Here is an 18,158-nt window from a genome sequence, read left to right on the forward strand (position 1 = left end):
TGCCTGGATAACCCCGGATATTAACAGTTACCGAAAGTGAAAACACTACCCACAACTTAGCAGTCAGTGAGCCCTGCTCAGAATCAGTGATCTTCTGTCCAACAAGGGTGGCATTTTACAGTTCAGCGCAAAATAAAACAGACCTTGATATCTTCATTTGTCCTTTTTTTTTCTGTGCATATTTCACAGTGCAGTGATTTGGGGTCCATCACGTGTCACTTGCTAGAGTTATAACTATAGAGCTTACTTGAAATATGTATGCACACAGTGCAGTGAACTGAAAAGATTGAAACAAATATGTAACCTTCATATCAATATAAAGTTTTAGTATGGGTCTAAATAGCATAGGTTAAACATTTTAAAGTGGTTTGTGAACTCTTGTTTTAAATGTTAGAATTCTCTGTGGAAGAAATTAATTGAGAATATTGTTTAAATGGTCATTTAATAATTTTCCTACCTAGTGAGTTAACACATTCAGCAAAAGCCATTAGAAAGTTAGTAACATCCCCTATTGGGCATTTGTAACATGCAAAATTTTCTATTGTACAAGACAAAAGGATTTATTTTTTTTAAGAGGCAGGGAAGTTCTAACTAATCAGATTTTTAACATTGTATCCTACTTATCAGGTAACTTTTATTCATCAGATTTTAGTTGTATAGAAAACAAATATATAACTTAGGACAAATGCTTCCAAAAATTTCTGGCTCTAATACATACTTATAACAGGTTTATGAATGTAATTGTCTATATACAAAAAAAGAATTGCTATTTATTAAACACTCTGTGTATCAAATATTATGCTTGAACATCACATCTTTCTAATTTAAACTCCACAGCAACTGGGCAAAGAAGGTATGACTAACTCAGTTTTATATAGGAAACTGTGGTTTGGTGCACTCAAATCACTTTTCCAGGGTCACACAATGGATCTTCATTCTGACTTCTTACTCAAAAAACATATTCTTCTCGTAAGCATTTCAAGTATTTTTGAGGAAATTTTAGATGGTACATGTCATGAAATTGTATAAGGTGATACCAAGAAATTACAGAATAAAAAATCCAGAAAAGGATTTTCCATATTATCTGATCCAATTCATTTGAGATGGGAGATCTGAGATCTGAAATTCAGATACCATGTGTGTCTGAATTTGGCAGTGCTAAGACTTTCACCATGTCTCAAGATTGGTCAAATATAGAGCCATATTTTACATTACAGTTAAAATGTTTACGTAAGTTTTGAAGTCAGACAGCTAAACAATTCCCTAGCTTTAAAATTGCTCTGGGTTAGATGTAAAGTATTTCTCAAAAAAAAATGCTTATGTGTTGAAGGCTTGGGACCCAGATCTAAACATTGATACGTGACTGGAACATGGGGGCTCTGATCTAATAGATGGATTATCTCTCTTGAATTGATTAACTAGATAGCATTACTAAGAGGTAGAAACTAGAAGATGGTACAAGACCTGGATGGAGGAGCAGACCACCATGGGGAGGGGTGCCTTTGAAGGACACTTTGTCCTTCCTTTCCCCTCCCCTCTGATTCCTAGCTGCCATGAGATGAGGGGCTTTTACAATGTTTTCTTAGGCATTTTCTATTAGCAGTGGAAAAGCTAACTGGCATAATAATGAAAACTTGCAATTCTCATAAGCATAAACATAAATATCTATGTGTTTATATATAGTGCCAAACATAACACGGTACATATAGTATACTTTCAATGGAATGGTATTGTTAGTTAAATCAAGGGTTAAATTCAATGTTAAAAGCACAAATAGTTAATGGAGTCTCTGGGTTCAACGTAGATGTTAGGAATACATCACCTAAACCCTTCGTTTTTGTTGTTTTGGTATCTAAAATTACTAGTCTCAGATAAGTCAGTCAATACCTTCATATTCTACTTACTCTATATGTTTGTTTTTACCTCTCAGGGGATCAAAAACACAATTTAATATCAATCTAAGATTTCCCTTGAGAAAATAGTTTTAACCTCCTTCAGTAGCAGTAGCAAACTTGATTGGACAACTTCAGAAGTACTTAAGCAGCAGCAAAACGCTGCATCAAAAGGTAGCAAAGGAAGACAGGAGGGAAGGTACAAGGTATTTGCAGATGCAAATACGTATTTACAAAGTGTATTTTAATGGTAAGTGGGAAGGGGAGTGCAATTGATGTTCTCATGGAAGTCAGAGCCAATGGTACAATAAGAAAATTAAGTTTTACTGATACACAAGGTATACAGCATTGCACTTGTATACTCTTTATACTCAGGGGTTGTCTTGGAAAGCTATGTCTTTGCTAATACTGCATGCAAAGTCATTATGTGGTGTTAATCCACCAGGTCCCATAATGCTGAGTTGGTAAAGCTTAACAATGAAGACTAAGGGAAGGGAAACAAATGGCATTCAGACAAATCTCATGAAAATCATGAGAGTATGTACGGACTCTACATAAGCTCCATGCTTAGTTTAAGTACACTCTGAGGTATGAACTAATCAGCATGTCTAACATGAATTGAATGCTCACTTGGGGAGCTACAGAAGTGCTGTTGGCGAGACAATAGCAAGAGAGCAGAGAAAGCATTCCTGACAGTCAACAATTTATCATGCTTTCACTTGCACACTTCTATGTAAGAGGGAAATGGATACTGTGAGCCAGCAAGCAAGGGAGCATCGCGTAGCAAGAGCAGACATTCTTGGGCACCTTTGTGATTAGCCACACGTTGGCTGCAGACCACAGGGCAGCCGGCGCTGTCTGACTCCTGCTGCTCACTTCACTACTCAAGGAACTCCGCTTTCCAATGGAAACTGAGGCACGAAGGACAATATTGGGATCCACCTGCATCAGGAGAAGGAAACATGTCTACTCACAGTTTAAAGGTTAACCCTCTCACCGGGCACCGGTGGCTCATTCCTGTAATCCTAGCTGCTCAGGAGGCTGAGAGCTGAGGATTGCAGTTTGAAGCCAGACTGAGCAGGAAATTCAATGAGATTGTTATCTCCAATTATGTGGAGCCAAAAGTGGAGCTGTGGCTCAAATGGTAAAGTGCTTGCCTTGAGCAAAAAAAAAGAGATCAGAGATAGTACCCAGGCCCTGAGTTCAAGTCCCAGGACAGGCACAAAGAAAAAGAGTTAACCTAGACAGGCGCTGGTGGCTCAGGCTTGTAATCCTAGGCTGAGATCCGAGGATTACAGTTCAAAGCCAGCCCAGGCAGGAAAGTCTGTGAGATTCTTGTCTCCAAATAAAACACTCAGAAAAGCGGAAGTGGTGCTGTGGCTCAAGTGGTAGAGCACTAGCCTTGAGCTGAAGAGGACGACGACGATGACGAGGAGGAAGAAGAGGAGGAGGAGGAGGAGGGGGGGGGGAGGAAAGCAATCTCTTGCTTGCTTCTTCCTCTTCTCCCCTTCTGTCTCTCTTGCACACATAATTATATTAAACTCCTTATAAATCTGCTGTTATAAAAACGTGCAAAAAACCTAGTTCAGGACTAGAATGGGAGCATCTTGAAAGAGATAAAATATGAAATGGTCATGAAGGATGGAGATAATTTGACTGGGATAATGAAGAACAAACAGATTACAAGTTAAAGAAGTGGAATCAATGTGTCCTAGGGATTTGTTGACAGACTTATAAGGTAAATTTGGCCAGACTGCAGAGAGTATCAAGTTTTAGGCTACGGAGTTAGGTGGACTGTAGGAAGTCAGTGAAAGCTTTCAGGTGGGAGGTGGGGGGGGGGACTCGATTACAGCAGATTTTAGTAAGGTTGATCTGACAAGGGTAGACATATGGATTACAGAATGGAGACATCAAAGGCAGGGAACACCATTGGGAGTCCACACAATCTCCTGAGAATAAAAGGACAGAAGATGAGACTTTAGAAAAGGTTGGGATGGACAAGAGATGGATAAGAAAGGCATTGCATTGTGTATCCTGTGCTCATTGTTAGATCATATAAAACCTATATAATTTGCTGGACTACACATGTTCAAGGTATTGTGACACCTTCTGGTATTTCTTCTTTAGAATTAAATGTCAATTAGCATTCATTCACACAACTTGTAAGGAATCTATTACTTTGTATATAATAAAATATACCTCTCAAATTATATGATCACTTTCTCTGAGTATTTTTAAGTACCACTATAGTATAGTAACCAGGAAAGGATTATAGAAATATTGGTATATTATACTACATAGAAATGCTGCTATAGAATGCTTTAAACAAACTAAATGGTTTTTCTTCAATAACAAGAGAAATGATTTTCTAAAAATAAAAATTTTATTCTGTATCTTTGGTGATACTAGATATTTTCTGAATAACAAGTGATTTTTTTAAACACAAGTTAAATGATCAATTAAAAGGCAATATTTTGCAATTGCGATCAAGCAACGACATAAAAGCACAGCTAATATATTTGGTAATTATTCCAATACGGTAGCTAGACCTTTCTCAAGAGAAGAAAATGCCAGATGACTCCCATCTGAGAAGATGCAAATTTTTAAAAAGTACAACAGTACTACCACATAAGCAGATTTCACTAACAGCTCTTTGCGTGTTCCCCAGAAAGCCAATAGTGGCTGAATTCTGGAGGGAAATCCCCTGCAGTTTCTGAACAATGATAAACTATATTCTACTAATCCATCCGCCACAGGGCTCAGCATTTAAAGTAGCACTCTTACTCAACCTCCTAACTCCAAGTTGCCATCACACTCAAAACTCTCCTCTGCAACTGGGCAGAAGATTGTTTTGACTGGAATTAGTCAGACAGAAGAACCATACTGCCAACTGCTTCTTTGTACAGCACCTGCTGCCAGCGCCTAAATTCTTGTTATCTCCACAACATGGTTTAATCTTTTAACAGTTGGCTTATTGGTGAAGAGCGAAGGGGTCCTTTGTCTCTGCCTTGGGCTGGCACCCAGTATTAACACCATGCTGTTCTTCAAGAGATATTTTGCTGGACAGTTCCCAAGTGATTCTACGTAGGGAAGACACTGCCAGACCCACTCATGCAGCATTCTGTGTTATTAAAAGAGAGAGAGAGAGTGTGTGTGTGTGAGAGAGAGAGAGGAGGAAGAAAGGAAGGAAGGAAGGAGAGAAAGAAAGAGAGAAAGAGAGAAGGAAAGAAATAGAGAAAGAAAGAAATATGCCAACTCTTGAAATTAGTTTGTGTGTGTATGTGTGTGTGTGTGTGTGTGTGTTTCCTCTGCGACTACGTCTTCCTGTTGCTGCTGGTCCTCATTTATTTCAGGATATTCATTTTCAATATTTTGCTATGTATACAAAAAAAGAAAAATGTGTGAAGTATCACATAGCTAAAGGCCATTGTGAAATAGCGCCCCATGAACATGATTTTTCAAAATCTGTTGACATATAAAAGAATGAAGCCATCCCAGGGTTGGGATCTTGCTAAATCCTCTGAACCACTGTAAAGCTGAGAGCAGCCCCACATCCCAGGCTCTAGCATTGCAGATGGATGTTCCCATCCAAATTTTGGTTTTAGAAAGAACTTTACCTCCTTTTTTAATTTGTCCATTAGCTTAAGTGCAGACCAAATATTTATGAGTAACAGGAGGTAAAACTGAGAATTAGAATTCAAGGGAAAAATATTCTGACAATTCCCAGCATCACCAACCACATGCATATGTGTGTGCACACAAAGAATATGTATATCAAAGCATTTACATTGAGTGTGAGATCTAAATACAGACTATCATATCTGTTATTGGAAAGCTTGTAGAATCCTGTTGAGAATCAAATAAGAAATTCATTTATTCTTTTTGATACTTACATACATAGTTTCCTGTAAATGATCATTATAATTTCACTTGTCTGAATAAACTGTGCTGAAGTAGAAGCAAATGATAAAAAATGATATATGCTCATGCTGAGCAAGCTAAAATTTCTTATTTAATTTTTCCCAAATGTCAGGTGATGGTGGGGAGCCTTCATTACTTTTGTGCAAGTTCAACGTAATAAAAAAAAACACTTCATGTATTGTCTTTTGGGTCTATTAAAGAACATACTATGAAGATAATAAAAGAGACACTCATAGATCACAATTTTTTTTAGATTACAATATTTGTTCTGATGAAACTACTTCACTCCCTAAAATTTTACCTTTGACAAGGCATTGGCCAAATTAAATAATTTTATATACAAGTTAAAGTTACGGCTATAAGAAATGTAATAAAAAATCTCTTTCCTCCTGCTTGCTATTGTCTCTTAAACTGCTTAACTTCTCTAATTCTATGCCTGCTCTATCTTCCCACCTCTAGAGCCAAGTGTTGGAAAAGTTGAAAGTAGAAAATAATAGTGAAGATGCAAATACACAATCAAAGCAAATGCTTTGATCTAGAGTTCAATAATCAAATTATAGTTCTAAAAATAAGGAAGGACCTGGAAATGTATTTGGTATGTTGTTTCCTATTCTAAAGTGTATATTCCCAATATTTAAACTAATTTACAGAAAATAGCTATTTCTAAATGACTTTCTCTCCAATGAAATAGAAAAACAAGGAATTGTTTGCCTTTTCCCAGCCTCATTTGTAACAAAAGACCAAATCATAAGTTGGTGGTGCTCTTGCTGCTTCCATACCCCCCAAAAAAGTTGTCTATAAAGATCTTTGATGTCTGTAAAGCCACATTCTGAAATAATTGGACCAAAATAAGTTGGCTTTCCTTTGGCAAAAGGTAACACCTGTCATACATTTGAGTATGTTTCCTCCAGATATTCTTTTAAAGAAATGTTCTATATTGATTACCATGGAGTTTAAATCTCATTCATTTTACATAAACCTATAATTTTATTGCCCTTAAATGGAATCGATCTAAAATGCCACCAATTTAAGTAACAATAGAGAGCTGTTGAAAGATGTATGTACCAAACTGTCAATTTGTAGTAGATTCCAAATCTGGTTTTAAAAAAGCAACAGGTTGTAATTGTCAGGGTTATATCTGTCTTCCATAGTATAAATGGGGATTATATGTTCCAATATTTCTCTGTAGGAAAGGTTTTACTTGTCAATAAGAGATTTAAAAGAACAGTCAGGGGTTGGGCACTGATGTCTCTATCTCCAGCCAACTTTAAAACCTATGCATCAAGAATATTGGCTTTTGTATCCTTTCCCTCAACCCCTGTTGTAATCCTCTTAGTGTCTTCTTTACCTCAATGAGCAGCAACATTCTACAATAAAATGCCCTAAAGGTATCTGTCACCTCTGCCTGTATCCATCTTTAAAAGTGCTCTTTTCAGGTTATTAAATTACAATTCCCAGTATACCGATCACCTCTCTGTAAATAATTGGAGGCAGTTTTTTTTTCCTAAAAGGATTTTAAGGTTTCATAGCAAAAGGAGAATCTTTTCTCCTTAAAGCTTCCCTTTTCAAGCCAATTTTTCAAGTTTCACTTTTTTACACTATTATTTTGGTTAAACTAAGATTTCATTCAAAATCAATTTCTTATTCCAAAAAATACAGTGTCAAAAAATCTAAAGATGTTTTCTTATTTTTAGTAAATCATTAGAGCAAATTAATAATAATAAAGTAATTATAGATTATTCTCTCATTTTTCAACATTAGAAAATATAAGTGATACTCTTAAATCCTACTTTCATACACACATACACACTAAGCAAAGCAAAGCAAAGCTTCTTCTGGGTTTTTTACCCTTAATATCTCTGTGATATCAATTTTTCTCTGGGTTAAGAAGGTATCTGTTGAATGTGTTAATTAATTCATAAATCAACTCAACTCAGCTGAGCATATGGATATTACAGCACAGACAAAATAATCAGAATATTCTTTGCCCTTCTGGAATTTTCAGTCTATCAAGAATGATAAGTCAAGGATCTCCTGAATAATCTTCCTAACATAAGAATAAGATGAAACCTTGCCTTTCATTAAACATTTTCAAGGTATCTTCCTACTTTTTATGGTATAATAACTAGAATCCCTGCTGCTTAAGGTCCTTCATGATCTGATCCCAACGTTTTGCCAGGGTCTGCTTTGTTTGGAACTATGCAAAAAAAAGAAGTGTAAGAAAAATAGCATCTAGCTTAATACCATTGTAAAGGACACAAAATGAATTCTATGAGAGCATAAAGACCATAAATATTATCTATAGTGTGGGGATGGGGTGAGATAAAGAAAGTTTATGAAGTCACAAATCAGATAGGGCTAGAATGACAGGCTTAAGTTAGACCTTTACTGATGCCAATATATACCAGACTCTGCTAGGATATGGCACAAGGAGACTGAGAAGGCCAGAGAGTAGAGACAATGGGGAAAACAAGATTGAATTCCAGGCAAGAGTCCACCTGGTCTTAATAACAGAAAGTACAAAGTGTTTTCTGAAAACAAAACAAAAATCATTTGCCTTTTGCTAATGCACAAAGAACATATTAGAGAACAGTCCGTTTTTAAGATAGTTTATGCAAATAACAACAAAAATCCATCAAAAATGAATTGTGAGCTGCTCTGCATTCAAGATTTTGCTATCATTCAGAAATACAAAGGTGAAGCAGACATAATTTCCATGTCCAAATAATTATCAGAAAAAAAGACACAAAAGCAAACTCCTACTCCAAAATACAAATTTTCAGACTGGTTTTCAAAGGACAAAAAGGAATTCTAAGACCACAATAGAAATTAATTATTTTCTAGAGGACCTGAGAAGACTTAGTCCAAGAAGAGGAAGATGAATACCCAGGAATTCTTGTAAATATATCCCAGCTAAGGAAGGCACAAATATAATATCAAAAAATGTTATGATATACAATTCATTAGCTCCACTGAGCAGTATAGAGACAGGATCAAGCCTGTTTTCACTGTATTTATGTTGGTATAATTTGGGGACGGAAAGGGAAAAAACAAGTTGTTTAAATAGGGATACAGGTGGACCCATTGCAACAATGAAAAGTACAAGATGCTATGTCGAAAACGATCTTTACAACTTCAGCGGGGTGGGGGGGGGTGAGTGGGAAGGGAGAGATGGGAAGGAAGGGATGGGAAGGGGAAACAAAGGAGGAGGCAACAATGCTTGATAAGAAATGTACTCATTACCTTGCTCATGTAATTGTAACCCTTCTGTATGGTATTTTCACAATTTAAAAACTTAATAATAAAAAAGAAAATATTGAAAGGTAAAAGGGGAATGAGCACAGACCTAGAAGAGTTACGGATAGTGATAGAATTCCAAATGAGAATTCATAATGTCATTAAGCAATAGTTAGATACAGATTTTTTGAAGCAGAAAAATAATGCTACAATGAAAATAAAACAAAGAATGTCAACAGGATTAGACCAATGATAAATAATAAATCTTAATGTCCTAAATTTGGTCAAAAGAAACAAGAATAGAAATAGGCTGTTTTATTTGTATAACTGTGCTATTTAGTTTTATATGCTTTTTGAAACAACTAAGATGTTCAGTATTGTTTTTTATATGACAGAGAAACTCAATGGGTAGTATACAGAAATGTGAAGGAACAGGATGAGATAATGAATCTTTTTCATTGTGTCTTGAACTGCTTGACAGAAGCCCTTTGTTTGAGCATCTCTAGTTCTACCTTTTGGTTTTGATATTCTCAGTCTCAAAAACTAAAGTTCATGAGGTGAAATGAGCAATAATCTTACCCAAAGTGTGCCCGCCAAGATATATAAAAGAGCTTTTTTTCCCATTATATATAGTATTTCAAATGTGTTTCATAGTTTAGTTTGAAAAATGAAAGTGTTACTGAAGAATTGCTTAGTGGAAATAAACAGATGTAGCTTAGGTTTGCCAATGAATTGTGGTTTCTAAAGAATCCATGTTCCTTAGCTTAAATTGACCAAGAAGTCTATTGAATAATAAAGGATAGTGGGGATAGGAAAACGGAGAGTAAATTAAGGATAAATGTGATTAGAATACTTTATATTCATGTGTGAAATACTGTAGGAGACACCCTCCTTTTTTTGTGTGCCAGTCCTGGAGTCTGAACCCAAGGCCTGGGTGTTGTCCCTGAGCTTTTGTGTTCAAGGCTAGCACTCTACTACTTGAGCACACAGCTCTACTTCCAGGTTTTTGGTGGTTAGTTGGAGATAAGAGTCACATGGACTTGCCTTCCTGGCCTGGCTTCAAACTGGGATCCTCAGTTCTCAGCCTCCTGAGTAGCTAGAATTACAGGCGTGAGCCACCAGTGCCCTTTGAACTAACATACATTTTTTTTTTTTTTTTTTTAGAAAATGGCAAGAGGGGTACTAGAGGTAGGCGGAAAGCCAAGTAGAAAAGGCAAAGGAGGGTGAACATGATAAAAAAATATTCGATATGAAATATGAAAATGGAACAGTGCAGCTTATTGAGATAGCTTGGAAAGTGGAGAGATGAGGGGGAGTCACAGAAAGGGTAGGCTGATCAAGATATATGAATACGCATGTATGGAGGGACATGTCAACTAATGAAAAAAATCCCAGTTGGAAAAAAAAAAACCCAAACAGATCAAATTCTGAAGTATGAAGATATAACAACCATCTTAAACCCTTTTCCGAATAATTACAATTTATTAATTTAGCTGGTACAAGGAAAATATGACAAACAGATTCTTTTCCCCAGTTGTGGGGCTTGAACTCTAGGCCTGGCCACTGTCCTTGAGCTCATTTGCTCAAGGCTAATGCTCTACCATTTTGAGCCACAGCATCACTTCCAGTTTTCTGGTGGCAAATTGGAGATAAGAGTCTCCAATTAACCTCTCCTGCCCGATCTGGCTTTGAACTGCCAGATCTCAGCCTCCTGAGTAGGAAGGGTACAGGCATGAGCCACTGGCACCCAGCAACAAACAAGATTTATATGACAATTCAAATAGCATATTTTCCAACTAGTAATTTTGCTTCAGTATTGAAATACTTAATTAGCAATAAGGAAAACACTTGATCCAACATTTATAAAAATATTTTCGGCTTAAAAATAAAGACTAGAATATTCTCTCAGTCACCATTGTATACTATTTGTCTATTAAACAGAGAAAATGAAATCTGACCTTGTTCTGTAGAAAATGGCTGTCCATGTCCACTTTCTCAAACTGATCAGGTATCTGTTGACTTGTGAAGTCAAAATTAATTGGAAATCCCTCACAAACTTCCCAACTAAGAAAAGAACAATATTATTGTTGTTGCAATATAAAGCATTTAATTATAATATTCTTTGCTAGCATAATAACTCTACTAGTAAGATAAAAATCTACTGCATAATCTTTTTGAAGCAGACATTTATAATGTGCCATGGTATTTATAATTGGGAAACAAAAGATGTATATTTTTAAATCTTTTAATTGTTTAAAATACTGGGAGATTCTGTCCCTAACAAACAATTAATAGAACAACAAAACAAGAAATGATTTTTAATCACTTGAGGAAATTATCTTCATCGTAAGTCTGTATTCCAAACACACTAGGAGGCATTTTTATGCTTATAACAGTTGGTCTACACAAACTAGTTCGGTATTTTCAGGAAGCCTTAGGAGGCTTCACTGTAATAGGTACCAGGAAAAAAATACAAGATAGAGAGGTTGTATTTCATTCTTAGTTTAGAAAAATCATTACTTTAATGTAACTTAATCTTATATTGATAAAATGAACTGACTCATCAATAATGTTCAGACCTACCAGACAGCATGTTACACAACAGAAACCAGTCCTAGTGCTGTGAATAGAAATGTTTAGCAATATTCTGAGAAATGTGAAAAATGAGAGCATTATTTTTAAGGCTTTAAACAATTCACTTTATAGAACATAAAGAAAATTCAAGTGGACTATAGAAAGTCTATTATCTAATCAATTACTTTGTACTAAATAAAAACAGCTTCACATTGTTGACTTAGAATATAGATCTAATTTGAATCATTTCAAATGAAACAGAATTCACTATACCTCAGGAAGCAAAATTTGAAAAGGACTAAATCAAAGATAGAGGCTGTAGCTCAGTGGTAGAGAACTTTCCCAGCATGCAAAAATGTCTTGGGTTCAATCTCCAGCACTGGGGTAGAGTGGGCGGTGGGGACGCGGGGGAGGGGAGGAAAGGGAGTCTATATGAGTTAACACTATACACTCCTAGATGTAAATTTAAAGGAAAAGGTCTAGGCGAGTTTGACAGGTTGAGGAAGTGTCAAAAGAAATTTAAATCTTATAAATGGACAATGCTTACTATGAAAGAATACTGATGAATTCTTTTCTCTCTTTAAGGAAAAAGATTGAGAAGAAACAGATTCTAATCTTGCATGCAAAATACAGCAGTCATTGGGAGAAAGAGCTGTAGCTCTTTCAAGCAGCTTCATCAAGGAGTAAAATGTTATGTCCTTCCAGACATATTTCGTGATAGGTTGTCACTGATTGGACTGTGCAAATCTCATCAAACTGATTTTGCTGCTCTAGGTATGTGGTCTACTTCGGCCTTTTCAACTGCCTATTAAAGAGACCTATAATTTGTTAAATTATGCAATATTAAAGCTAGAGAAAATCTTCTAGTTAAATCATCTATCCCAGTACCAACATCATGCTGAAATATCCAAAATATTGGTCACTGGTCATATTATTTCCATTTCAGTTTTTAAAGTTTAATTTAAATATAATTAAAAATTCAGTTCCTTAGTCACACTAGTCATATTTCAAGTACTCATTTGTCATAAAGTATGTTTCTGTCTTCATTGGACTATGCTGGAAGACCTAGGTTAGAATCCTGGCTCTACCATGTACCAGCTGCCTCTTTAGGCAAATTACTTTTTATCTTCATTTCTGTCTCTGGAAAAAATGCAGCAATAGTAGAGTAATAGGGAATAATGGGATTAAAGCCATCATCTTGAGGATTAAATAGTCTTATCCATCATCTGTAACTGTGCTTGGCCTACAGTCAAAATTCAGTAAATGCCAGCTTTCTTATCTGAGATAAGATTTTGACATCACTCTGCTCATGGACAATCATGGCCACAGAGGAGGCTAAACTTCACAATCCTCCAGCCCCTCCTCTCTCCTCTTCACTACCACGCCAACTGTCCAGCATGTTGCCTCCATTTCACTTTCTTCATAATCAAATAAATATATAAATATGAATCTATTTAAGATTGTTAACCTAGAAAAAAACCACTAAAACCAGCTTTTACATTTCAAACAAAATTAACCAGCTGCAAAAAAATATTTTCTTGTGCCGTGTGTGTGTGTGTGTGTGTGTGTGTGTGTGTGTATTTAAAAGGTAAAGAATGGCAGTGTAAGTATTTTAGATATGACCTCATTATACTTTAAGTCAACCCAATAGATAATTGCTTAAAGACAATTCAAAGAACATGTTGTAGTGTTTCAAATCCCTCCCTCTGGGAAATCCTAAATCAGGTGATAGAGTACTTTAATCAGACACAAATTAAGTTACTTTTCACATCCAGGTAGCAGAAGAGCATTAGGATCCATCGAGGCCTTACAGGCTACTCTCACACCGCTTCTGACAAATGCAGTCACTTGATCAAAGGTCAAGCTTAAAACAGGGCTTAATGGAGATCTGAAAAATAGGGGGAAAATAAAATCTATCTGCACATCATACTTATACATAAAATTGAACACAAACAATACAGTATACAATAATTAGTGACTAAGAAAATCCATACATAAGTGAATTCCTTATTAACATAGCAAACTTATACCATACCTAAATTGGATATTTTATTTTATTTTGCTGAGTTATAATGTTCTGGGAATAATTAGTAAGTAATTTTTAAAAAGAATTGCAATGATGAGAATATTGTGGAGAGTAACAATAAGTTGTTCATATAACATTCATTTTGTATATATTATGTTAAGTGGATTTGCTTTTCATGCTACATATTTTAAGAACATTGTTTCAGGTGAATTTGAGAAGTAAAATCAAATCACAAGCATTCCACAAATTAAAAAAAATCATTATGTGAAAAATGAGTCACTTTTCCCAACATTGGTGACAGAAATTTGCTATTTAACTCTAGAATTAAAAGACTCAACCATATCACCTGTGCAGCCTCTTTGCCAAAAATTATTGCAAGTGAATCTAATAATGAGAAGACAAAAAAACTCAGGATGTGGGACATTTTGCAAAAACAAAATTGTGTGGATTCTTGAATCAGTATCATGGAAAACAAAATAAAGGGGGAGAGAGTACTTTAGATTTAAGATGACTATCAAAAATAGCCCAATGCCCTAGGGAGTTTTTTGCAAAAAGCCCAAAAGCATATTTGGGGCAGCTTGAATAAGACTGTATATTACATGAAGAGAGAAGATGATATAAAGGATATAACAAATGTGGAAAACTCTTTAACTCGGGGGATTTAGGTGAGGAGTTCATGGAGATTCACTGTACTATGCAATTCTGCCATAGATTAAAATTTTTTCAAGATAAAAATTTTGGGGGAAGAGACAAAAATAGGACAAAATCATCTTGGGAAAGGAGCAATCTCACCCTTTTTCATAATTTAATATGTCTATCACGTAAATTAGACATGCTAGAATTACTTCCTGAAAATGAACACTCTATTACAAATTCAGTTTCTCAATGTACTTTGAACTATGTAGCAATAACTTCTTAATCACACCAATTGTAATGATTATAACAAAATGTTGCAATGGCTGCCGGCACTTTATATCAGACCAGTGCTTCATTTTCAAAACTAGAGCAGAATTATTCTCTTAAAGGAACAATGAAGTACAAATGACTTATAAAGCTCTCCCAATCCAACACTCAGCTGATTTCAGAATATTCTAGATTATTTGCATATTACTAATCATCCCAAATATATGATATGATTAGCTAACAAGTTAATGAAAAACACCAAAATTAAATATTGTTCTCATTCTGACAATAACATAATGACATATGTTTTATGAAAGCCTTTCTTGATCCAAGAGCTTGCTAAACTTTTCCAAAATTCTTGGTAATTTAAATTTTACTTCTGTTTTCTGTCATTGTATGAACAATTCAAGTCAGAGCGTAATAAGTTATATTTTTAAAAGTGCCTCTGAGAGAAAACCTCACCACTTACTAGGCTATTTTTAATTCTATAAATTATCCAACATAGGAAATAATTAAGCATGTATGCTACAGAGACAAATTTGAATATGCTATATCACAACTTATCCTATCAATCTCTTCAAATACCTTCAGGGATTTCTGAGGAGATTTTTGTTTCAGTATTTGGAATTTTGACTCATAGAAAGGATAAGAAATCCAATAGGCCCATAGTTTTGTGAAGACTTACGTTAGTCTATGTTGTTTTCCTGATAATTTACATAAGACCAAATTATCCAGTTTGTGCAAAATTATTTTCCTTATTCTTCCCTACCGCTAATGAGCTAAGAAAATTAAAAATAGGCAGAAGAGTGTGTTTAAGTTTCCTGACAAGCAGATGCAGAGTTCATTGGGATGTATCCTGTCAAAATATGCATAAATTTCCGAGATATTCAACACAACAGCCCAGTTCATCAGTGCCTGTATGCCACAGCCTGTTTCTTTCTTCGGAAATGCAGATAATTTTATGCAGGAATTTACCAATCTACAAAAAAATTTACACAATACTCAGCAATAACCAGTAATTACTGTGGGATAATGTAAGGCACTTTTGAGGAATATAACTTTGATAGGATAAGGCTTACAAGCTTTACCAATTTGTCTTTAGCTGTCTTGTCACTGGTGCTTAAAAGGTTAAGACTTTATTTGTGAAAACATAGAGAGATACTGGGGAATCATGTTGTCTACAGCTTCATAAATCTTGCTTAAGATCCTTTTCAATTACCATCCATTTCTCCTTTAAAAAGGGACAAAAAAATAGAGGAGTGGAAGCAGGTCAGGGCAGTGTGCGACAATGACAGTGTGATGGGCTTGGGCCCCCCGTGGCGTTTCCATCTGCTATCATTAAGGTGACTACTCAGACATGAACAAATCCCTCTTGCTGTGCTGACAGGCAGACTTCAAGAACTATGACAAGGCATTAAGACAGAAAGTCAGAGAGAGAGAGAGAGAGAGAGAGAGAGAGGTCATATCCCATAAACAATACTGTCTCAAAATATGCTCCTGCAATTTTACTGGGATTCAAAGAATTTTTAAGAATTTTCAAAAAAGGTGCTCACTGGTTTCTCTTCTCTGAAATAGATTAGCTCACCCCTGGAAAGATGGAAGACAGACAGAATAAATCCCTCTCTCCTACCTGTATGCTGCACCATAAGAGACCCAGACCTTTTGCTCATTCTTCAGCAGAAGAGGATCCTTAATTTCTTGACCGTGCTCATCGAAAAGCCGGGTAGGAGAAAAATTGAGGCCTGGTGGGTTGATGGAAGAAGCTTGAAGCCTTTGGTGAATCTTGAGTAATAACTGGTGGAGGGAAAGGTGGGGGTGGGGGGAGAGGGATGAAGAAGAAAACATAACCTAAAATGTGAACATCTATAATAAACTGTCTCTACCCTGTAACAAATGAAGTCCAAACAGATGATAATTAAATTCATATAGAATGTTTAAAGAAGTGTGAAATGACAGCAATGTTTAGCTCGGTGTAAAGTAACAAAATGAGCATAGGCTTTTAACCAGCAGGGGGTGCCACAGGCTTGTGATTGAGCTCTGACCCTTTGGCACGGCAACTGAAAGCAGATGTGTCAGTCTCAAAGAAAGAGCATTTAGCGGCTGCTTGCTCTAACGGTCCTCTTTGATAAGGGCTAGGCTTTTCTTGTCTGAGCTACACATTTTTGTTAGGGGCCTTCCAGACGTGGTGAAAGTTTTGCAACAGGCAACGAATGTCCCTGTCCCCAGCAAACCTCACATAATTCAATGGCAGCCAAATTCACCATTTACAGTACTGCAAACATTGACAAGACTGCCAGGCTTAGTTGACTCACGTGGAACTATTTTAATTAAAATCCCTGCAACTTGTGAACATCTACAGTAATGGTGGTTTTCAAACTGTGAAGAAGGCATTATTGGAAGCATGGCATGTCATCGTTTAGTATTTTATACAACAGTATTGTGTTTTTCTTCAGACTGTGTAAGCTACTAAGGTATTCCCCATTTAAGGCACACTTCTCAGGTGAAATCAATCTACCTGAAGTGTTGCCACATGGCTGTTTAAGAAGGCATCTTTTCATTATTATCCATCACCTTTGTTGTGGTGTTCCAGCCACTGCTCTTTCTTGCTCTATACCCCACACTATCCATCATTCTGTTTTCCTCTCCCCAGCCTTCTGTCACAGGCTTCCTTTTCTTCTCTCCCTTGTCACTTCTTGTGTCTCTCAATTTCTTGTTCTTTAATCACTGCAGGGATATGGGTATAGTTGTGTTGTGTTTTTTTGTTTGTTTGTTTGCTGTTCCTTGTATTAATTGCCGCTGAAAATATATTATAAAGTACCCAAAGATGAGTTTCAGAGAAAATGAAAAGTTGATCTTTGATTATATCACAGGTTATTTCATCAATTGCCTATAAATTCTTGGCTTTAGTAAAATACGTTGATTACTAATGATAGTTGTAGGATGTGCAAGAATTGCATTTTATCCTAAAAATAAATAATTCTATCTCCAACGTCAGTGATTTCACTGGTTCTACAGTGACTACAATTTTTAGTCTTTAGCATGGGAGAACTGGAAATGATATTTTTTTATTAAATTTCATTAGCGTAAGTTCTTCTCATCCAGCAGAGGCAAATGCTGTGAACTAGGAGTGATGATTACTAGCCTCTTTGGCTGTATAATAGTCAAAGGCATTAGTGAAAATCTGGTTTTATTTTCAGTATTGGAACCACAAACCTATTCTGAAATCTATAGATTGCATTTCCAAAGACCCACATTTATGTCAGTGCAGTCTCAACCCTGAGCTTGGTTTTGCTGCTTTGCTATAATTTCAGAAGACATGTAATGCTGATCATTTTATAAATCACAGGGATTTGGCTTTCGAGGCATCGCCTTTTTGTAAAGGGAAAGCTGTAAAAGATTTGAGACCTGATCCCACAAAGAAATGTGCGCTCCAAGGACAGGAATGTGCTTGTAGACCTGGGGTGTGAGCACCTGACCACTTAACCAAATGCACTTCCACAGGAGTTACATTGCAATCTCTCTATTTTCTCAACTTGGTGACAGACTGCACTTTAGGTGTTCACAGATGAGCATTCAACAGCCTACAGGAGGTAAGGGCCTTGATG

The 18,158-nt window shown here is 36.0% G+C and overlaps 1 pseudogene; it reads right to left on the bottom strand.

Annotated features, from left to right (window-relative positions):
• The window catches only part of LOC105988058, a 131,068-nt pseudogene that overhangs the window by 76,921 nt on the left and 35,989 nt on the right, over positions 1 to 18,158 (bottom strand).

This window comes from Dipodomys ordii, unplaced genomic scaffold, assembly GCF_000151885.1.
Source record: "Dipodomys ordii isolate 6190 unplaced genomic scaffold, Dord_2.0 Scaffold46, whole genome shotgun sequence".
Lineage (NCBI taxonomy): Eukaryota > Metazoa > Chordata > Mammalia > Rodentia > Heteromyidae > Dipodomys > Dipodomys ordii.